Source organism: Phalacrocorax carbo, chromosome 3 (assembly GCF_963921805.1).
Source record: "Phalacrocorax carbo chromosome 3, bPhaCar2.1, whole genome shotgun sequence".
NCBI classification, from domain to species: Eukaryota; Metazoa; Chordata; class Aves; order Suliformes; family Phalacrocoracidae; genus Phalacrocorax; species Phalacrocorax carbo.
This window is the reverse complement of record NC_087515.1, coordinates 43,231,668-43,255,888: the sequence shown is the minus strand read 5'-3', so window position 1 is coordinate 43,255,888 and position 24,221 is coordinate 43,231,668. Positions and strand designations below refer to the sequence as shown.

The 24,221-nt window shown below is 46.4% G+C and overlaps 1 protein-coding gene across 1 annotated transcript in view; it reads right to left on the bottom strand.

Moving 5' to 3' along the window:
* Positions 1-24,221, bottom strand: part of KIF16B (kinesin family member 16B) — a 220,564-nt gene that overhangs the window by 8,531 nt on the left and 187,812 nt on the right. Inside the window, exons 33-36 of the mRNA XM_064446734.1 lie at positions 16,434-17,766; positions 6,624-6,839; positions 3,372-3,478; positions 25-3,058 (exon numbers count right to left, since the gene is read on the bottom strand). The gene's annotated coding sequence lies outside the window, so the exon portion shown is untranslated. The remainder of the gene's footprint in view (positions 1-24; positions 3,059-3,371; positions 3,479-6,623; positions 6,840-16,433; positions 17,767-24,221) is intronic.

Sequence of the window (24,221 nt, the reverse complement as noted above, 5' to 3'; positions counted from 1 at the left end):
ATGCAGGCACACACACATGCACACATCTGCTCACGCATGCAGGCACACACACATGCACGCACCCACACAGGCATGCATACGCACATGCACACAACATATGCGGATGGACGCATTAACACATGCCCATGGACGCACACATGAATATACATGCAGATGCACTCATGCACACCAGCACACACCCACACACGCAAGCACACACACCAGCACACACCAACACATGCACGCCAGTGAACGCCCCTGCACCCACACGCGAACACCCACACACCTGCCTGCATATGTCTGTGCGCACATGCAGGCATATACACATGTATGTGCACACACTCATGCAAACATGTGCAGAAATGCCCACAGACTTGCACACATATAGATGCACATGTGCGCCAGCATGTACACACCCACACATGGAAACACACACGCTTACATGCTGATGCACATGCATACTCGCACCTGCCCGTGCACAGACGCACGCTCATGCCTGCATATGCATGCAAATGTGCACATGCACCCACACGTGAACACAGATGCTCATGTACAAACATGTGCATTCATACACATGCAGGCACGCATGCATATGCATGCAAGAGACACAAGTGCATACACGTGCAGAGACACATACATGCCTGCAGGCACCTCAACACACACACACGAGCACATACGCAGACACGCGCACAGACACACATGCAGAGGCTCATATTATGCATGCACAGGTATGCACACACACCCATGCACACAAGTGTACATCCCCCTTCTGACGGTTTTCCCATCTGATTCTCCAGTACTGCAGTGAACTGCAATGGAAACAACGTGTCCTTTCAGAAAGGACATATTCATTACCTTTTATTAGCAATTTCCAATAAATGGAAAAATATGAAAGGTGTCACATCCTATGCAACCACCTTTTACAGAAAAAAAAAAAAACAAATCAGCAACCAAAATCCCAGCTTTGCCCTCTGAATCCCAACTTTGCCCTGCAGGTTTGAAGGACTCATTCATGCTCCCCTGTTGGGAGGCAAGAGCCCCAGACCCTGCCACAATCCTCCTGTGGCAGGCTGGCCCTGAAGTCCTGGGGCTCACATGTGCTGCCTCCTCTGTCTGCCTGGTCCCTCTGCAAAGCCTGGGATGGAGCTAATGAAACTTCAAAGTTAGACAGTGCATTAGATGCCAAATGCGGTTTATCTTTCATTATTACTTGAACATGATTTCCAGAAAATGCAGCTTTCATTGCCCAGAAATAACACACAGAAGAACCACACTCCAAAAACAAAATTAAAAAGAAGGTTTTCCTTCTTGCACATGGGCTGGTGGTCACTCATCCCTTCTGCTGGATGAACTGATGCTTCCAATGAATCCTTTCCATCCACACACAGACATAAATAATAGCGTGGGAAGAAAAACAGCACCGCGCAGAGTTCCAAGGTAGTGACAGAAAGCAAAAGCAACGTACAAATAGTTAAAGATTCATGTACCACTACTCCAGAGGAGAGAGCTGGGGTGTACAGCAATTCCACAGTCATGGTGGAGTGGGGAAGAAACAAACCACCTTACAGGCAGTTATTTGACAAAAGGGAATGGATGGAAGGCACTGCTGCTGTGTTTCAGCAGCCTCTTCACAAAACACTTGCAGAAATCATTACATCATAAAGGTTGGAAAAGGCCTCTAAGATCATCAAGTCCAACCAACAGCCCAACACCACTATGCCTCCTAAACCATGCCCTGAAGTGCCACATCTACACTTTTTTTCTTTTTTAAAAACACCTGCAGGGATGGTGACTCCACCACCTCTCTGGGCAGCCTGTTCCAATGCCTGACTACTCTTTCAGTAAAGAAATTTTTCCAAATATCCAACCTAAACCTCCCCTGGTGCAACTTGAGGCTGTTTCCTTTCATTCTATCACTAGTAACTTGGGAGAAGAGAACAACACCCACCTCGCTGCAACCTCCTTTCAGGTAGTTGTAGAGAGTAATACAGTCTCCCCCCAGCCTCTTCTCCAGTCTAAACAATCCCAGTTCCCTCAGCCACTCCTCGTAAGACTTGTGCTCCAGACCCTTCACCAGCTTTGTTGCCCTTCTCTGGACACGCTCCAGCAACTCGATGTTTCTCTTGCAGTGAGGGGCCCAAAACTGAACACAATATTCAGGGTGTGGCCTCACTAGTGCTGACTACAGGGGCACAATCACTTCCCTACTCCTGCTGGCCACGCTATTCCTGATACAAGCCAGGATGCTGTTGGCCTTCTTGGCCACCTGGGCACACTGCTGGCTCATGTTCAGCTGCTGTCAACCAACACCCCCAGGTCCTTTTCCAGCCACTCTTCCCCAAGCCTGTAGAGTTGCATGGGGTTGTTGTGACCCAAGTGCAGGAGCCAGCGCTGAGCCTTGTTAAACCTCATACAGTTGGCCTCAGCCCATCGATCCAGCCTGTCCAGGTCCCTCTGCACAGCCTTCCTACCTCCAGCAGATTGAAACTCCCACCCAAATTGGTGTCAGCTGCAAAACTTGTGAGGGTGCACTCAATACTCTCATCCAGATCACTGATAAAGATATTAAACAAGACTGGCCCCAAAACTGAGCCCTGAGGAACACCGCTTGTGACTGACCACCAACTGGATTCAGCTCTGTTTACCACAGCTCTCTGGGCTTGGCCATCCAGCCAGATTTTACTCAGCAAAGAGTACACCTGTCTAAGCCATGAGCCGCCAGCTCCTCTAGGAGAACACTGTGGGAGACAGTGTCAAAGGCTTTGCTGAAGTCCAGGTAGACAACATCCACAGTCTTTCCCTCATCCACTAGGCAGGTCACTGGTCATAGAAGATGATCAGGTTGGTCAGACAGGACCTGCCTTTCATGAACCCGTGCTGGCTGGGCCCAATGCTCTGGTTGTCCTACACATGCTTGGTGAGCTCATTCAAGATGTACCGCTCCATAACCTTCCCCCAGTACCAAGGTCAGGCTGATTGGCCTGCAGTACCCCAGATCCTCCTTCTGGCCCTTCTTGTAGATGAGCGTCACACTGGCAAGCCTCCAGTCATCTGGGACTGTCCCTCTTAACCAGGACTGCTGAAAAATGATGGAGAGTGGCTTGGTGAGCTCCTCTGGTAGCTCCCTCAGTATGCTCAGGTGGATCCCATCTAGCTCCATAGACTTGTGAGCATCTGTAAACTGCTTCTTCCTGGATTATGGGGGGCTTATTCTGCTCTCCATCCCTGCCTTCCAGCTCAGGGTGCTGAATACCCTGGGTTTAAATGGTCTGACTGTTGAAGACTGAGGCAAAGACAGCATTAAGTACCTCAGCCTTTTCCTCATCCTTGGTGGTAATGTCCCCCCCGCATCCAATAGAGTATGTAGCAACAAATCAGCAACAAAGACTTACCACTGAATTGATGCCTGCCCATCACAGGCCCAACTGGAACAGGGAGAACAATCTCTTGCTGTGGCCAAGAGCTGCTCCATTTCATTCCTGCAAGGAAGCACCTGCTGCTGCAAAAAAAGAAGTGGCATGGTTAGTACTGGCAGGCACTCACCTTGCACAAGGCACCCTGCACCAGTGTCTGGGCAAGGTGACAGAGCCAAGTACAAGGCATCCCAGTTCCACATGCTGTGCAGGGGGATAACAAGGCCAAGAGGCTTTTGGAAGCAGCCTAAGAGGCCCCTTGGCTGAGAGTGGGGAGGCACAGGACTTTTGCCGAAGCAGCTCAGTCAGCATATTCCCCATGATCAAAAGGTAACTGACGTAACAGCAACCCCACATCACCCATCCCCACACCGCTGCCTGGCCTCTCAGGCACACATGCCATCAGACAACAACATTGGCCAGCCACCATGGTGAAGGCCTTGCACCTAGTATTCAGCAGACACCGAAGACTGAGTGTGTGCACACACACACCTGTGGAACCACTCTTGCTAGGCCATGCAGTGCACTTGGTCCTTGCTGCCTAGACACCAAGACTTGACCAATCATGACACAGTCCAGCCATTCCACTGCCAGATGCATATATAAGCTGCAGAGTGCAGCAACCCTCCTACCAGGCTGCCTACCTGGAAGAAACTTGCTCAGCCCGCCATCAGCCCAGAGGAAAAAAAAAAAAAAAAAAAAATCAGTCCCTATGATCCTGGTGCTTCACCAATCACATCTAGTCATGCAGGGGGCAGGATGGGGTGGTTGTTGCAGGAGCAAACCCTCCACCCCGCCTCAAACCACAAAACCCATCTTTTAATTACCCAGTGCTGCTCCCTGCTGCTGCTGCTGCCTGTCTCACCACAGCCTTCCCTGAAAGCACACTGCTCTGGCTGAAGCTGGACCAGCAGATTAACTCCAGTTCCCAGCTGACGGTCCCTGCACCAAGACTTAAACAGTGGGTATTTGAGCTGAATAAAGCTACTAAGCATAGTGGTTTTGTTGCTTTATGTCTATGGAAACAAGATCAGTGTCTGCCTCTGCGTGGTTAAGTTGATTTGTACCATGATCTAAAGACAGAAAGTTTTAAAAACCTTGATAAAAAATTTAAAAAACCTTCTGTTTGTTTTGTTTCCAGTCAAACCTACTGACAAATGTAAGAGTATAATTTAAAAACAAAATAATTTTTAAAAGGCTGCAATCCCCTCTGGTTTTACCCCATCATGCAGAGCGAGTATGAGAAAACTTGCAATATAGAAAATTGTCTGGCAAAGCTGCACACTTGTTTATTCTCCTGCTGCAAAGGGGAGGCCCTGGAATGCTTCCCCCCTGCCCCAGGCTGTGTTATTTAATATACAGTTAAACTCGGGGACAGCAAAAAAATTATATAGGTTGGCGGACACCACAGCAGTCCTTGAGCTCAAGCCAGCTAGTCACTAATCCCATCACAGAGCCATGGGCTCCAAAACAGCAGCCCTCACCCAAAATTCAGGCCAAAGATCCATCAGGAGGCTGGAGAATTTGAGTGGGAGGCAGACACCTCCCTGTGTACTTGGGAGGGAGGGGGGACAGCAGAAAATTGACAGCAGAGATGTCAATCAAGTCTTGGAGATCACATGGCAGCCCAAGCACTGTGATCCCAAGAAAAAGGAGAGTGCTTTTTACTAGCTAATAGCAAAAAAGAGATTTGGAGCTGTGAGCAATGAAAGTGCCTCCTGGTGTTGGAGAAAATAGGACTGAGACAAATCTTTACTTCCTTGCCTACAAAGGAAGTACCCAGCTCACCAGCAATTTCTCTGCTGGTGTAGACTACCTGCTAGACACACCCCACAATGGCTGACCTCTTCTGTCAAGCAAGGGCAATGCCATAATTGAAATTTTTGCTAAAGCTCCAACTTGCATTGCTGAACCCTTGGGAAAGGGAGACTTAGAGATAGATACCAGGTGTGGAAATATAACCTGAGCCATGTGTGACTCCAGCCTGCCCAAAATAGGGAGACCTCCTGCGCCCTTCCCACACAGCTGCTGTGGAGCTCTGCTGCTTCTCTACCACCACTAGCCCCAAAACTACACCCAAAATTTTGGAAGCTTTATGCCCTTCACCAACTTGTATTTGGCTTAACAGCGCAAGCAGCTACTTAAGTTCTGGACTCATGGACTTACAAAAGTGTCCAAAAAGACAGTAGCATCACAGGAAAGCAGAAGCTTTCAGCACCACCCAAGGAGAGTTAGGAAGGGGTTGAAAGCAGCAAATGCCAGTTTTGGTCCAGAGGTGCTACAGAGCAGACCCACTTGCTCAAGCCCCCTATCCCCAAAGGCCTGTTTGGGTGAGATTATGTCCCAAAGCCATGTGCAAATGCTGTGCTGCTTCAGTTATGCTGGGCTCCCATGATCCTCTCTTTCTCATCTTGAACCTGAGCCTCTGGGGCAGGGGGTGGAAGTGAGTGGGCAGGTGACTTGCTTGAGCCAGCATGAAAATAAAGAAAAAGCCTATCTTGCAGACACTCCCTTGACACAACCTAATACTTGCTGTCTACAGTCAGCTCAGACATAAGCCTGCTGCTCTCAGTGAAGCTGCACCACCTCACATCAAAATGTTCTGATTTACCTGATACTGCCTTTATGTCCTCCCTGTAAGTTCGCATATTTCAAGTACATGAAATCTTCAGGAAACATAAGAGGGACCAGGAGCACCTCTTAGTCCCAAAAAACTTAAACAAAGATTGTTGAAAAAGTATCATAACTGTTAGATGAATCACTCAAAGACATTATTAGAGACAGCCTATGCATGAGCTGTCCTTGATAGCCATGAAAAGGCATGCAAGACTGTGGAAAGCAGACAGATGCAGGGATTTGCAGCCCCATTACTGAACAAATATGGACAGTGCTGGGCAAGCTGCATACACAGCGCCTTTCCATAGGACAGGCTTGATAGGCACCACTACCAGTGACCAGACTGAGAGCAACACCAAGGCCTACGTCACTCCCTCAACCTCCACATAAGCCTCAACACAGTAGAGCAAAGAGGGGAGCAGCAAACACCAGCACCAAACCTGGCCAAAGTGACTTCAATGCACACATTTGCCCAGGGCTGGACCCCTCTAAGGGAGGGGGCTGAGTTGCACCCCAACTCAGTGGGTGCAGAAAACAAGGGAGAACACAAGGACACTATCTCAAAAAGCTGGCAAGCACTATGGTCAAGGTGATAAAAATATTGAAGGCATTTACCTTAAATCTTGCTAAGCTCTTGTCCTCACTGCTTCTATGGCGTAATCAGCACCTCTGGCTTGATCTGCCTTGCGAGAGGATGTGCCTGCTTTGTTCAGGTTGAATTTGCCTGCTTCTCATTTGGTTGGGCATCCAGACCTTGGGCCAAATTCATCATTGCTTTTGGGGGAGGATGATTTGAAAATGCCTTGTTTCTTCCTTGGAGTGAGGCATGTTCTAGGTAGAAAGCATGATAGGAGACACAACGGGAAGAAAGAAAACCAAAATTAAGTCATAGAAACAAGCACAGTGTCTGAAAATTGCAGCATAGATGTGAACCTTCGGACCTGTCACAGTAACTGCACCGTGCAAGAGCTGCAGTCTGTCAAGCAGAGGTCTGCCACATGCCCTTGGATATAAAACACAAGCATAAGTGACAGGAAGCAATGCAAAAAAACCCACTTTATATAATTAGTTAGCAATTGACATAAAACTGCAGAGCACCTTGGCTAGCAGGCATTTTTCATTCCCATGGTGCACAGGGGTTTAAAGATGTAACCAAGCATTTTATCTGGTCTTTGCAGGGTCTGCCTGTCCCATAGCAGCCTTTGGGCTGGACTCCATCTGGAGCAGCTTCTGCTTTATGACTGTGACAAGCCACCCTTTGGTAAGGTGATATGGCAAGGGCAGAGTTTATTAAGTGTTTGAAACATGGTAACAATTTCTGGCCAGGTTTGTAGTGCCATCAGGGCTGCAGCAACACAACTGGTCACTGCTGCTGCCCTTCACTGGGGCAAGCAGAAAGTTATTGGGGAGGGAGAAGCGCTTGTGTTTTGCCTTTACCATAGTCCCTACAGCTGAAGGTCACGCCATTAAAATCAGCTTCTCTTCAGGAAACTACAGAAAATGTTCGGCAGGTACTTTTATAAGAACACCATCAATGCAGTGCAAAAATTGCTTACAGATGAGAGGCAGGGCAGACAGCCTCTAACTACACCAAGCCCAATTTTGGACCTCTGGACAGGCCAGATTGCTCTGGACCATGCTGGGAGAAGAGCTGGCTGCAGAGACTATCACTGGTTTGCCTATCAGTCATGCAGGGCTTCTGCAAGCACCTCTTCCCCACATCAGTCTGCATGAGCTCACATACAAACAGGCCTCAACCATAGCTACCCCACAGGATCCCCTCTTACCTACTTCTGTTCCTCCTGCTTCCCGCAACCACAAGCCAACAACTTTGCTAGAAAGCAGCGAATCTTTGCATCTGATGCCCAGGTGAATTAATAAATATACAGCTTATGTGTCCAGAACCACAACTTTCTCACCCTCAAACCCTCAAATCACAGACAGATCAACTCCTGTTGTTTCCTCTCTTCCCCCATCTTCAGGAAAAGAGGCAAATTCAAGAGATGTTCTTAGAGAAACCAAGTTTTCTAAGGAATGGGTTTTGGTGCCCTCTACTTTAGACACTTCACTAGAAATCTAACATACATCTACAGACATGCAAAGCTGCAGAGACTCTGCACACACAGGCACTTTCTATGTATTTGATTAAAGTAGTTTTAACACTCATAACCCACTAAGAAGCAGCAGGCACCACTTACCTGGGGCTGGTAGAAGATGATATATCATTACAGCTCCCATCCTAAATGGGGCTTCCACACCAGCTCCTGGTCTAACACAGCAAGGCAGAGATATGCCCCCAGGTTCAGGTTCACATCCTCCCCAAAGCATCTTGCTGGGGGGAGGGGGGAAATGACACAGCCACTCCCCCCCCCAAAAAATAAACCCCAAACCAAAAACAACAAAAAATTCCACACACCCAACTATGCTTCTACTGCAGTGGAGTATTCTTCAACCTAACCCCATGGGCCTTTTAAGGCTGCTAGAGGTGCAATGCAGGCTGGTGCTAAATTTCTCTCAGCCGTGGCCATTTGGCCTCCCCCTGCCTTGCCAGGTGCTACCTTGTTTGGGGCAACTGCTTGCACCTGTGGAGCATGAGCTCTCCCAGCCAATACGTGGGTTCGGAGGTATTTTTTTAATTCTGACATTACCTGACAGCAGCTGGAAAAATTTTCTGGAAACCCCTCTGGCAGCACAGGCTGCAAGTGCATCCCTTAGGGCTGAGAGATCTTGGGCTCCTCCACAAACATCCCTTTGCTCTGGAAAGGGTATGAACCCTGAAGGGCAGGAGCCCTGAAGAAACCCTCTTCCAGGTTTTAATAAATGGGAACCACAGTAGGATGGGACTGAAAGGTTTGACTTGACACAAGGGACAAATAAAATAAAATTAAAAAAAAAAAACAACCCAACCACACGGGAAGTGTTTTCTGGCATGGCTTTGGTGCAGACCCCAAAGTAAGTCTCACCTTCCCATCCCCAAGGGCACCTTGTGCCTTGTCCCTGCTGCCTGGCCGTATGGCTTGGTCTCTAATTACAGGGAGGTGGCAGAACCCCCATCATTGAAGGTGCGAGGGAGGAGGGAGGTAGGACTGATGGATGTGGATTTCAGTCTAGGTGGCTGCTGTATGAGGCCAAGGGCAGACAGGGCTGTGCAGAGCCGAGAGTTTGCTTTGTAATTATACGCCAAAGCTCACTGACCCATAATGGCATGTGGTGGTATTTTTATCTTCATAAGAAAAAAGAATAAAACCCCCAAACCCCTGTTCCATGGCAAGTACCTTGTTAGGAATGTATCTAAAATAAATATTTTAAAAAGCATGGGTTTTTTTCCATGAAACTGCCTCTGAGAACTTGGAAAGCCAAGTGCATTTGCAGAGTAGGAAGGGGAAAAAACAGATTAAAATAATTACAGCTTTCTTTCAGTGGCTCTGCTTAAGAGGAGATTTAAAAAAAAAAAAAGGTGTATTGAAAAAATCCTCTTGTCTCTAGCCTGTGTTAGAGACCATCTGCCACTTACTTAACCCACCCTGACATGTGCAGGGGAGCCATTGTGGTGATGCCACTGTAGGAGATTATTCCACAAGGGCGATGGGACGGCTTTCTCCTCCCAAAGACAGGCCTGATGACCCCACAGCATTCCTGGCTGCCCTTCCTGCTCCTGCCTCCCCCTCCCCTGTGGTTTCCCAGTCTCACACTGAACGCATTTAAATATATCTTTAGAATTAAAAACAATATTATCCAAACTATCCAAAATTGAACAGTTTCATTAGGAAACTTTCATTACATTCTGCAGAGAAATCCCAAATGCTTTGTTTCACAGATGCTGAAGGGAACTCCTTCCAGGCAGTTTGTTACTTAACTTTTGCTTGGTTTGTGCTAACTTGACCCAGGCCACTCACTACATCATGACTCCATCCACAGGCAGCCTCAGGTGATCTGAGGTTACACAGCAGAGCCAATGTCCTGTGCATCACCCCCAGCCCAGGAACATCTGCCTGGCTTTGCTTTGGGTACTCTTGGTTCACACGAGCTTCCACCTGCAGCTAAACTTCCTCTTGTCTCCCTCTGGGACATGAGCTGCAGGAGCCCAGCACATCAGAGAACACAGGCATCCACCAAACCCATCCGTTGATCAGATTTTGCTGCTTTAGGGGGCAACAGGGGGGAGAATTTCAGTTGATGGAACAGAAGAGCACGTGGAAGACTTGGGTACTTTAGGAAGTGAACCGAAAATTACTGACCCAGGGCAGCGAGCAACTCCTTATTCATGAGGAACATGATATTGGAACCCCTTTTACCTCTGCTGTTAGGGCAAAAATTGTATCACTTGTGAAAGCTGACAGCTTCTATACCTTTCTCGTGTGTGTGTCTCTGAGTATTTCATACAGCCAGCAAGGAATACTTGACCTTGAAGGGTAAAGGTGTGCAAGGAGCAGTGCAGGGAGGTTTTCACGTCCCTGCATACGTGTGCCAACTCTCAGGAGCAATTACAGGAGTTGCTGGTTTATTTACTGCCCAGCTCGACACCCTTTGCATTTATTTTTTTTTTAATCTCATAAATCTTCAGTTAATCTTTCAATTTTTGCCAGGAACACAGAAGCAGCCAGACAGGCTTAAGAAGGGACACACTGTGGAGGAAACACATCTGCAAACCTCTACAGTGCCACACTATGCAGCTTTGCAGGACGTCTCCCAACCCCAATGCACCAGACACGTGCCTATGTTCCTCCCAGTTTTCCCAAATTCCCAACAGACAGGGAGAATGTGCTCCTTTTTTTGCTGTGTCTGACTTGCACAACGGTGAGGTGGGGAGCGCCACGAAAAAACATGCGTGTTTAAAAAAATGTTTAAAAATCCCCCCCAAACGATGAGCAGGGAATTTGGCGCCGTGGGATGAAGTTGTGCATGGAGTCAGTTTGGACCCTGGTTCTCTCTTGGTGCTTTCCTGCAGCTTTTCGAGGATGGGGGTTGGGTGGAAATTGAGTGGCTGGTTTCATTAGCGTCAAACTTCATTACTGAAAGCAGCTGATAGGAAGTGTAGTCTAATTGTTTTAATTTGCCTGGTAATTTATCAAACAACTGGCTCCTCAGCGCACGTGGGTCCCTCATTTCCTGCCCCCCAGCCCTTTGTGGTGGCTTGGGAGCTGTTACTCTGCTGGCATTTGTCAGGCAGCTGCTCAATCCTGAATCAAGCAGGACCGAGCACCAGCAGACCTGGGCGCTGGCCTTGGACCCGGCCTTTCCTCCCATCACCTCAGGCAAACCCCCAAAATGGGGGACACCAGTGCCCCGGAAGCTCCTCTGGAAGTGGGGACCACCAGGTGCCTGTGCCAGGATGGATGGGGAACATGGTCCCTCTCTCGGAGAGTGATGGCAGCCCCGAGGTCCCTCACAACCCTCTGCCCCAGGGACTACCATGCTTCAGGGTGCTGGGGGATCTCTCATGGTCTCAAGCTATATGTTGGGATGCAGCTCATCATCATTATTTTTATTGGGGGAATAAAGAATATAAGGAATAAGCCCAATTCCCCCAATATAAATAAAGCTTAAAGCACAAAGATGAGGAAATAGAACATTCATAAATCCTATCAAATAGACCAAGTGCAAATAAATAAATGGGCATCCTACCTTTATTTTTTTAGGGTTTTTTTCACTTTAAAAAGTTATTTCACTATGGGTCAAAGAAATTGTTGTTTTATTGAAAAACACCATCTTCTTTTACAGCCATTCACCATGACAAATTAGGCAGAGGTCCGCTTGGCAATTACCCCACTAACGGACCATAGCACGAAGGCTGTGGTCCAGGACCCTTCTCAATCCCACTCTTCTCTCCTGCCTAAGGGCCTCCGGTACGTCCTACAGGGTTTTGAGGGCCGAGCTGCATCCCCTGCTGTCAGGGAGGCTGTTCCACTGTGGACGCTTGAATATTCACTGCAGCACAAAGCAGGGCTGCAGTGCTCCATCTTGCTGCTGCGCACACAAGTAACCCACGCAGAAAGTAATTAAATTTTCGCTGTCTCTCAGTTAAAGTAGTGAGGTTCAGCAGTGCTGGTCTAATGTTCCCCTTCCAAATTTCTGTTGCTCTCTCTCCATCTGCTTTCATACATCTAGGGGCAAACCAGAACCACCCTTTGACCATGTTTCCCCTTCCAGTGAGCTGAACAGCTGCATTGGGTACTTGTCCTGACATGAAATGCTCTGCAGAATAACCAAGTCATCTCTAATGAAGTGCCAGATGTCTGTATTCATTTAAAGGTGCCACACTGATCAGAGCGAATGCTGTGCTGATCAATCACTTCAGTTTAAAATTCCTGACTCTCTAGGAATCAATACATGCAAATAAAACCGCTAGGGAATTTAGGTGACTTAATTCTTACCAAAACCACTGGGATCAAAAAGATCACGAGAAGAAAGCTCAGTACAGGCTCACCTGCCACACTCCGGAGGGAATTTTGTGGTGTTTTTACGCCTTGCTTTCATCACTGGCAGTTTAGGTCTTATAGTTTGGGGAAGGCAAGGAGACCTACAGGGTTGGGGAGAATGCAAATTTGAATTTCATTTGACTTTGTAGGATTTCCTCAATCCTTGGCAGTAGCTGTGTCCTGGGAACTGTAGAACCTGCTCGTGATGGTCTCTGGAGGGACAGCTGGAGAGGTCTGGTCCTGCCAGTGGGCAATGCCTGGCAACCCCTGCCCTTGAAAAGACCTGTGCTCTCTCCTCTGTTTCCTTGCAGGCAGTGCATGGTGGGGGAAATATAACATGCTGGTGGATAATACAGACAAGGAGAGAGATTATAGAGGGGAAGATAGAGGAGAAGAAGGGATGAAAAAGAGGACAATCGTATAAAAAAAAGAACTTTTATAAAAGGCTGGTTTGAAGTCCAAATTAGTCAGGAAAATAAAGCTTTCACAGCTTCACAGGATTATCAAGACATTATGATGAAAGAAACGTTTGGAAGTTGCAATCGTCTCATCATCGCCCATCTTCACTGCTCAGCGCTTTCAGGCTCGGTCCTGGTAATCTGCGGGTGAAGGAATCCCATTTTGAAATGAGGGATGGTCTAATTTGATCTCTTTCTTCTCAAGGAATGATGGCAGCCCCTTTCTGTTGGCAAGCATCTGCGTACCTCAAAGATTGTTCTGGTCTCCAAGAGAGACTGCTGCTTCTCAGGACAACATCATCACAATCAGAAAGCCCCTAATTAGATCCACACCTCCCTGATGCATATTTAAATACCAGCAGGAGCCACTCGGTATCTCCACTGTGCTGCTGAGAGGTAATTGGAGTGTTTCCAATTTTGACATGTCAGCAATTAAAAACAGTCCAAAATGGCCAAGAGCTTTTTGTCCTTTTTCTTTCCTACTTTCCCTTTTCCCTTTCCATGTCTTCTCGCAGACACGGGTATAATTTGGGGAGGACTGGAAGCTTCGGCTGTGAAACTAAAGGCAGAAGTCAGCAGGCAGCTCAGGCTGCTTGCTTAAGCATTTTGTGCTGGCTGAGTGCCCCCAGATAGGCTCCTATTGCTCTTTTTAAATTCTCTTTGGAGGAAATACGCCTTTGTGGGGGTTTGGTGACACTGGGGGAGACCCTGTGAGTGTGAGCGCTCACAGCCAGGGGACAGCTGGACAGACCCAGCTGCTGGGAGAAGGTAAGGCTGTATTTAGTTTAAAAATACATATATATACACCTATATAGAAAAAAAGGCTCCTTTGATCACGAACCAAAAGTCCTATTTTGAACTGCTTCTTCAGGCAGCAGATTGGCAGCTAATTCCAGGCACTAAGCTTAAATAGTCTTGTGACAGGAAAAAAACTGCAACGAGGTGTGCTAAAAGCCTATGCGATAGGCTGTCTCAGCATCCTTGGGTTGCTGCTGGTGGCATTTGATGCACATTAACCTCGTCTGAGGTGTTATTAAAGACTAGAAGAGCGGACAAAGCCAAGGGTTTTGGAGCTCATTTATCTTTGCACGCCTCCCTGGGTCCATTCATCAGTTGTTCTTTTGCAGACAGTATCTCCACAAATGCTCCCCTAATTCCAGCAGGGCAAAGCCATGTCCACCTTGGCACCTGGGCAAGATGATCACCAGCCACATTGGGACCAACTGGTTGCCAGTAACTGTGAAAGGACAGGACCTACAGGCTCATCCATATGGTGATGTGGGTGCCTCCAGGCTGAATTTTTAGGCACCTCAATCTTAGTGTGGTAACAAAGCTCTGCTCAGGCATCTACACCCTGTGACACCCGGTCCTCCAGTTTCAGCTCTGCAAGACAGAGGTAGTTCTCCCTGTCCCCTCACTCCCACAGGGTAGACGATAACCTGATTAGGTGGGATGGCAGAAAGCATGACCGTGGCCGTACGTGGCCTCAGTGAAGCCTACATAAGCTGGATCTCACTCTTCCTCCATGTGAACCCAGGCTTCTTGGTTTCTATATCTACAAGAGACAGGTCTGCCCCTTTCTGTGACACACGCATCTTTAAAAGCAAACAACACTTGGGAAGGACCCAGTATCACCAGTGTGCAGTTGGGAGGGTCAGAGACACTGTGTTGTCTTGATTCTGGATTTCATGTGGTTAGAAACCTAAAATTTGTGAAGGCTCTAGTTTAGGGCACCTAAGGCTGCCCCTAACCCTGAAAGTACCTGTGACAGCAGCGTCCTCTGCTCCTCATTCCTACCACGTACTTCAGTCCTGCGTAATTAATTCATTAGCGCATCTCCCTGCAGGGACAGACAATTGCCTTAGTGGGCACAAATCCCCTTTGGGCACCCGTGGTGTGTGCTGGAGAGACAGCTAATTGCGAGGGCTGTGAAACCCCCTTTGCTCACCTCATGGCCCTGGGAGTACCAGGGCCACTCAGGGCACGAGGCATGTGCTCATCAATCACATGGCTGTAGGGCTTAATTTATGATTTTATAGTGGCATTAAAACATCATGGTACAAAGGAAGCCATAAGTAAGGGTTAGCCTGGTTTTCAAGGTGTTGTTTCCATAGCGCTGCAGTTGGTGTGAGTGCCAGAGGCTCTGCAGACACTTGCAAAGGTGCTGCTGAAAGCCAGCCTGCAGCCCCTCCCGCTGACCGCTTGAGTACCATGACCATGCTCCATGCAATTACTCTGTTCTCCCTATACATCCCTGTGAGAAATAAGAAAAATAAGTGTTTAGGCAGCAGATTAAGCTTTTATGTCAAGCTCCGCTCAAAGACAAATTCTACTCAGTCTTAGCCTGCAAAAACACTAAAGCATATTTACGAAAGCAAACAGCGTAAGCAAATGCAGAAATAAGGATGCATATGCATAAGCAAAGACCAGGAAATGAGGTGATACTACCCTCCTTAGGAAATTAATGATCATTTTACTGATTTGAAACACTAAACAACCAAGTCACCTCTAATTAAGTGGAAAGCTGCAATATTAATCCAAATGTGCTGTACTGATTATGGTGTGCTCTGAAACCAATCAATCTTTCCATTTTAAGTACTGAGCCATGAGTAAAGCAGCAAACATGGGCAATGCTTCCTGACAGCTATTGATAAATTCACACTCCATTTCCAACCCCTTTCAAACACCCAGCAACCAAAAAGGTGTTGATCCCATTGTTCCAGCCTTCTCTGGCCACCTGCTCCTTGCAGTTTCCTCATCTCTCTTCCTGTCCTCCTTACTCCCATTTCTTACTTTTGGGGATTTCCAATGTACCCAATGCTAAATCAGCCTGAAATGTGGTGAGAAAACGCAAGTATGGTTGCTGGGCTGTGTGTGGATGCTTGAATGGCACTTAAATGCGTTTTTCAGTATTAGAAGAAAAGTTACAGCTGTAAGCAGTGGATCAGCTCTCAAAGGGGATTTATTTATTTTTTATTCTGCTTTGTGCAGTGTGCACCTCCTCACCCCCAGCCCTCAAGCGGAGAGGGGGCACAGAGCATCCCTGGAGGACACCCTGGTTTATGGACATAAGATGACCTGTGAAGAGGGGTTGACCTTTCTCAATTTGGCTAATTTGGGCAGGTAGAGGATTTTTCTGGAGTGAAAAGAGGACTGGCTTACTTGTTGATGGTGGCCTGGTCCTTATTTTGTTTTGCCTGTGACAAGCAAGTTGCCTCTAGGAACACAAAGAAGAGCCTTTAAGAGTCAATAAAAGTGAGTTTCCGTTTCAATCCTTTGGGCCTTATTTCCTGGAGAACTATGATCTCAGACTCACTGTACTTCTCCAGACATACATGCATCTGCCCTGGTGTGGGGAAAAAGAGGCTGATAAGCCCAGTGTTTCCCATCTAACAGATTTTCCCCTTCCTCCCCAAATCTCCATTCTTTAAAAAACATACTAGGGGTTAAGAGAAGGCACACACAAGTTTAAATAAGGCAGATCACATAATTTTTCTGACGTAGGCTAGAGGAGGTCACGGTGCACATGATGAGCAAAGCCAGTTTACCTGGTGTGGGGTCCAAAGTGGCTACACGTGGACACGGTCCTTGTGCCGCCCAAGGCTATGGTCTGCTAGGCAGGAACAGCAGCTTTCAGCTTTCAGGAGAGCTTTTGTCACACATGCTGGTGGAGAAAAAGGTGTTTCCTTTGTGCTTCAAACTGCTCCAGTTCTGCAGATATCAGATGGGGGAAAAACAAAAAGCCAAATGCTTTCATATCTGTCTTTACCATTTTAGGCCAGCTGCCTTAACCTGGTGGGGAATTAACTTCTTAGTCTGAACTAAGTGGGAGTGGTAATAATAATAATAAAATCACCTTCTGGCATCAAGAAAGAATTTACCATTTGGAACTTTTCTCTAGCTCATTTCTCAGGAAACCACAATCTTATTAATCACAAGAGTGCGTTATAATGCCCCAGCATTACACAAGACTTGAAGTCTAGAAAAATGAGCAGCATGTAATGATTTAGCTTAGTGAATACAATTCTCTCTCAAGAAATTATTTTCTCAGTTGCAGAATTCGGTGAGAAAATTTGCAGCAACTGTTTAGAAGTGCCAGGCAATAAAGAGAAAAACTGTAATTAACCATGCAGAGAAGCAGTAAGTATTTTGTTCGGAGTGTGTAAAGCCCATTATCTCACATTCATGAAAAGCTGGGAACTGGAGAGGGGATTTAACTTTTTTTTGTAAGATTCATGTTTGCTGTCAGAGATGAAATATAAAAAAATCAATATTAATGAGAAGCAGATAGAAGAAATGCTATAAATTCGATTGCACTGTTTGTACCATCTTCCTGAAATGCTGTTACTTCCTTTAAAAAATTACAGTGAAGGAGGGAAAAAGCCCCAAAAACAACTGAAGAAAAAAGAAAGGAAAGGGGAGAACAGCCCCCAGCCCAAGGACTTTGCTCACAGATGTGCTGGTCTCTTTGCCACAAGCTTCAACAAGAGTGGCATGGCTCTGCTTTCCAGGCTACGAACTTTTCAAACACTTATGCCATATGTGTACTGCTGATTGGATGCTGTCTTCCAAAAACATGAAATACAGAGGCTCCCTCTGGTGCAAACTGGACACATTCTCAGTTTTCTTTAACTTTTAAGCCTTGCATTTTCAGCCAAAGCCAGTCCTTAAATACTTGGTGTGCAAACCTGTAGCAGAATGAAGAGGCCAAATGGTGAAACGGCAGCTCCCCAAAGAGCTCCTCTCTAAAGAGCCCTTCTGCTTGCATTAGCGAGTCTCTGCAGGGGGCAAAGCTGATGGCTGGAGAAGTGGGGAGTGAAGAGACCAGAGGCCCTCGATGCTAACCAAGCACGAGATCCAAGCGACATGTGTTCAATAAACCTACAGGAAACAAGTTGGATAAATGTGCTTAGTTTGGAAGAAAGCTCTTGCACGCATTGCCCATGCAGACCAGAAATTATCACCAAGGTTGAGATGCACTGGAAGGTAACCTGCAAGATGGGCCTAATTCAGAGCATCTTAAAAGCAACTGACAGGCTCATCTGGACTTCACCCATTCTGGGTAAAGTCCCTGAGAAAACCTCTACTTTGTTACAGGAAACTTCTGAGTTCTTCAAAAACACTTCTAGGTATTCATTTGGGAAATGGAGAAGGCATTGTTGACCTGAAATCAAGACACCCTGCAAAGTTTTAATGAACTTCATGTTGGAAAAGCCGATTTAAAAATAAAAACTATGAACCAGTAAGAAAAAAACAGTACTTAAAATATTATTAAATATGTTCTTCATGGCCTTTACAGAGATACTCCCATTTTATTTCTGAACCTTCCATTAACCACCTGATTTTGGACAAGCTATAATAACCTGACACAGAAGCCAAAACACTTAATCGGTAATGTCAGCGAAAGCCTTGTGGAACCTTTCCTAACAGGAGTTTTGAGTAGGCAGGTTCCTCCGAACTCCAAAGACATCAACCTTATTACAAAGACATCGATCCTCAGGCTAGAAACTGCCTTCTCTGGTTCTACAGAAAGCTGTGGAAGCATTACAATAACTATCTGATGATCCAGTGTGGATCAATTATATTAACTGAATCATATCTCTATTGATGCCTTTGTTAGTAAGGGCATCTTCTGCACAAAGTACATCAGATCCAACAATGTAGACCCTTTGTCGGGTCTGAATTGATACAGGTCCTTTGGAGACAAGAAGTGTACAACCTAATATACACTAACCAATGATAGAGTCATGATGTTTTCCTCCAGATTTGATTATTGAGTCAAGATGTCTGAGGATGAACAACTTGGTCAAGAAAGTACCTGCTTCAGGCACACACCACCAGAGGAGGAGTCCTGGCTCAGTTGACGCTGAAGGCAAAGTAACCCCTGACACCAGTGAGGCCAGACATCAGGTAGGAGATCCCTGGAGTCTCACGGTATGTACTCTATTAGCCATTTCCCAGGCTGCTCTTTTATTTGGCAGCTGCTGATTTGCCTGGGGCTCGTTTGTCACTATCTTCCTCTGCTCAGCTCTCCCATGGCCCCAGTAACACACTGCCTGGGCTCCCATTTCTTGTGTGCTTTAGGAGCTCAGATCTTTCATTTTTATTTATCCCTCTGTCTTTGTTCCATCACCTACTTCAGTAATACTTATCAAACATTTATGCTTCTTTATTTCCCCACTGCAGACAATTTCATCATTTCCACTCCACTATGATGTGGAGTGGCCCACTTATCTTAATTGCTACACAAAAACAGTCAATGTCTTATTTCATTCATACGGAAGTATCTTTTTACTTCCACTGTGCTCCTTTCTGACCCACACAATCTTTCTATAGCACAATGCTTAAGGATGCAGTCATCACCCCAAAGACATCCTGCCTTTCCTTCATGCCCTTCTTTTGCCACTTGTTCATGCATGCATGCCACTCGTGCAATCATGCACTCTTTTGCACATCAGCTAGATATCTGTCTCTCTTCCTTTCCTGTGGATATTGAACTCTAGATCATAATGGTCTGGACTTTTCTTCATTCTAACTGATATTCTTGATTGCTGCATAACCAACCTGGTAAATCACACAGGAAGCATTTGGGAGGGTTGGACCCCATTTGAATTGATTTTGGAGAGCTTAACGAGCAAAGAAGATCATCTCTAAAATAGTAATTGTGACCCAAACACTGTCCCTTGCTCAGACTGTTGCTGTTTATCAACACTAAGCCAATTCTCATAAACCTACCTCTGGGTGAGTTGTCACCCTGTCAGTAAATAAGCTAAATCTTTGAAGTGTGTTGTCATAAAATGTGTTATGGTTGTACATGGATAAAAGTTTTCCAGCAGCTCAGTAAAATCTCAAATAGGGGACTAGCTCTTTTTTTCTACAACTTTCTCACATCCTTTTGACTGGCTAGGTTATTCTGAGAAGTGCTAGAGCAATGCTTGGTGTTACATAATAGCCATTACCTTCAGAAGAAACACGGTGCAGTGCATCCACTAGCACGACAGTTTTCTGAAGTGATTTTAATGAACATATTTTATTGAAATATACCCATTCCCAATAGGCTTATAAAGAAAATTCTGATTTTTTGAAAACATAGGACTTTCCAGAAATAACACAGGCAGATTATTTTGCCTTGGAAAGCGCTTACCTGCCTTTGGTATGAAAAAATTGCACGGGAGAAACTTCACTGGGACACTAGGTCATGCTGCTGGCAGGGAGCACCAGGAAAAGAAATCACTCCAGAAAAGCAGGGGGAGGAATTTCCCAAGGACTCCAATAAGCCAGCTGTCCTGAAGTTGTAATGAACAAAAGAGGACATAAAAAGCAAATATCCCAGTTTTATCTACTATTGTGATTATCACAGGTTGGTGGGTAAGGGCCACAGCCATAGGAAAATTTCCAAAGGTAAAAATTGGGCAAATTGAGTTGCTTCATGTTCCCAAGAGAAAGCTTGAGGCTTGGAGGTGTAGGATTATATTTTTCTTCTTTTTCTTGGTTTCAACATTCAAATAATTTTTATAAAGTCAATTTTAACAGCATCACATTTAGGCAAGTGTGCCAACACAAACTGAAGAGACAACAGAATTGCCGCAGAAACGTGTGGATGCAAGAGGCCCCATGAGGATGCAATGCCAGATCAATACCCCAGAAAGTTAGCGGGTTATTAAGATAAATTATTATCATGAGATTGGTTTGAACGTTTGCAACACCTGCAGAAATTTAGAGGCCTGCTTAAATTATGGCAGCAAGATATTACTATTTCAGAAAAATTCTTCTAACAGCAAGGAACACTAAAGGGAGAATATATAGGAAAAAAAAAAACAATAAATGCCTGTGACCTAAAGCTCGGTTTTCAAATTAGTTTTAGAGGGAGAAGGAGGGGAAGGGAAGGAACTATGTGTTTATGTATGTATGTATGCTTTGGCTTACCACAAACACAGTAACTGCAACTGGGCAGACTGCTTTGGAAACAATCCTGCTGCCGCTAAAGGCCGTGGGAGATTTGTCACTGCCCCTCCTGGAGGGTCAACTGTCGCCTTGTGAACTACATGAGGTTGATTTTTGCTATCAACAGAACGGGGATCGCAACTCCACCTTTCTTCTCCCAGTAAGCCCTCCTCTCTGTTTACGCTGCAGGCTCTTCATGAGAGCAGTATTATCTCCAAGTATTTGTCCATAATATACTTAACAAAGTGGGACCTTGCTTCTGAGTGGCCTCTCCATGCTAACATGAGTACCAACAGAAAGAAGATACAGAAGCTTGTGATGACCAGACATCAACCACTATCTGCAACTTGCCTGGGTCTAAACAAATCCCCAGCATGGTAAATCACTGCATTTTGGTGTACCGTTAAAGAGATAGGGTATCAGGGCTTCCAGCTGTGCAATAGAATCACAGAATGGCAGGGGTTGGAAGGGACCTCTGGAGATCACCTTGTGCATCCCCCCTGCTTGAGCACATACACCCAGTGCAAAGGGCACAGGAACGCATCCAGGGAGGTTTTGAATGTCCCCAGCGCAGGAGACTCCACAACCTCCCTGGGCAGCCTGTTCCACTGCTCTGCCACCCTTACAGGAAATAAGTTTTTCCTCATGTTCAGGTGGAACCTCCCATGTTCCAGCTTGAGCCCATTGTCCCTTGTCCTGTCATTGGGCACCACTGGAAAGAATCTGGCCTGATCCTCTTGATACCCACCCCTCACGTATTTATAAACATTGATGAGACCCTGCCACAGTCTTCTCTTCTCCAGGATGAAAAAAGCCAGGTCTCTCAGCCTTTCCTCATAAGGGAGATGCTCCAGTCCCCTGATCATCTTCGTAGCTCTCCACTGGACATGCTCAAGCAGTTCCACATCCTCCTTAAACTGGGGGGCCCAAAAGTGGACACAGTACTCCAAATGTGGTCTCACTAGGGCAGAGTAGAGGGGGAGGATAACCTCTCTTGACCTATTGGCCACACTCCTTTTAATGCAGCCCAGGATACCGTTGGCCTTCTTGGCCACAAGGGCACATCGTTGGCTCACGGTCAGCTTGCTGTCCACCAGCACTCCAACGTCCTTCTCAATAGAGCCATTTTCCAGCAGTTCAGCCCCCAGACTATACTGGTGCATGGAGTTGTTCCTCCCCAGGTGCAGGACATTGCACTTGCTTTTGTTGAATTTCATCAGGTTCCCCTTGGCCCAGCTCTCCAGCCTGTCCAGGTCTCACTGGATGGCAGCACAGCCTGCTGGTGTATCAGCCACTCCTCCTAGCTTGGTCTCATCAGCAAACTTGGTGAGGTTACACTCTATCCCATCATCCAGGTAATTGATAAATACATTAAACAGGACTGGATCCAGCGCAGACCCCTGGGGAACACCATTAGTGTCAGGCCTCCATCCAGACTCTGCTCCATTGATCACGACCCTCTGAGTTGTGTTGTTGAGCAAGTTCTCTATCCACCTCACTGTCCACTCACCCAACCCACACCTCCTTAGCTTGCCTGTGAGGAGGCTATTGGAGAGAGTGTCGAATGCCTTACTGAAGTCAAGATAGACAACATCCACTGCTCTCCCTTCATTGACCCAGCCAGTCACGCCACCATAGAAGGCTATCAGGTTGGTCAAGCATGATCTTCCCTTGGTGAATCCATGTTGACTATTTCTGATAACCTTCTTTTCCTCTACATGCCTGGAGATGACCTCCAGGATGAACTGCTCTAGCACCTTTCCAGGGATGGAGGTGAGGCTGACTGGCCCAGGTCCTCCCTCTTGCCCTTTTGAAGACTGGAATGACATTTGCTTTCCTCCAGTCCTCGGGCACCTCTCCTGTCCTTGACAACCTTTCAAAGATGATGGAGATTGGCTCAGCAAGAACATCCGCCAGCGCCCTCAGCACTCGTGGGTGCATCCCATTGGGGCCCATGGATTTGTGAGGGTCCAGTTTGCATAGGTGATCTCTGACCCGATCCTTCGCAACTGATGGTAAGTCTTCCTTTGTCCCAATTTGTTCTCTCTTCACTGGGGCTGAGATGCCTGAGGGCCAGCCTTAGCATTGAAGACCGAGGCAAAGAAGACATTCAGTAACTCTGCCAAGAAGTCAGGCAAAGGAGCCAGGAGACCCACATGGATGAACAAAGAGCTTCTAGAGAAACTTAAATGGATGAGGGAGGTTCACAGTATGTGGAAAAAAGGACTGGCCACTCGGGAGGAATACAGGAATGTTGTCAGGGTGTGCAGAGATGCAACTAGGAAGGCCAAGACCCACTTGGAACTAAACCTGGCAAGGCATGTCAAAGATAAGAAGAAGGGCTTCTTTTAATACATCAGCAGTAAAAGGAAGACTGGGGATACAGTGGGCCCACTGTACATTTTTATTATGTGTGATGTGACGTAGCCTGGGGTTTGAAGTCAGACTGGAAGCCATTGGGTTACCTGTGTTTGCATCGTTTTCTTTTTTAGAGATGGGGTTTCAACACAAACCACTTTTTCTTCGTTTTCCTGACTTTGTGTTCCTGGCAATGGAAACTCCTTCAGATAACTTATTTCTTGTGGCTCATGCAGAAGTGGTCTCTAACATTTAACATGTTTTGGGTACATCGCTTGGAGCAGTGGTTTGCTGCCAGTTCCCCAGCCCTCCCTTCAACAACTTTGCAAATGTGGGCACTGAAGGACATCTCTAAAAATCAGCTTTAAAGCATGTGCAGGGGCATCTCCTGCAAGCTCTGTCTCAGGACATCTTTTCCAGGATGCACTATAGACATTATCCACCCAGAAGAGATCCCTTCTTTCCATAAAGAGGAGACACAGAAGAGAACTTGATAAAACTTTTGGAGCGAAGTACTGTCCCATGTTTTCAGTTGAAAAAGAATAGCTTAAAGCAGTATCAGATGTGGTTATAATAAATGTTAGAGGGGGCAGTTAGGAAAGGGCAAGCATCACATAGGCATCCCACGCAGGTAACTGACCAGTTCAGGGGCTGCACCTTGCAGAAGGAAGAGTGTTAAAAAAAGAATTGTTTCCGTATTATACAGAGTGGGTTTTTGCACTGTAATAGTGCCAAAGAAAAAAACTGAAATTTAAGTGAGGTTGCAGGAAGGAACAGTGGACTATGGTGCAAGAGCTGCTATTCAAGGTCAGTGATAAACAACTCCTGTGTTTAAGGTAACAAAAAACATGCAGGACTAGAGATAAAATGAAATTCTGCAAAGAAAGTGGACAGCCTTGCTAATCATAATACCCTGTGGGTATTACTAACCGATGGTAACAAGGACTGTGTTCGTGCATCTTCCTGGGGAAAGGAATTGGAGAGAAAAGCAAAAAAGCCCCAAGACATCTCTTTGTACTGGAAAAGCCTCCATT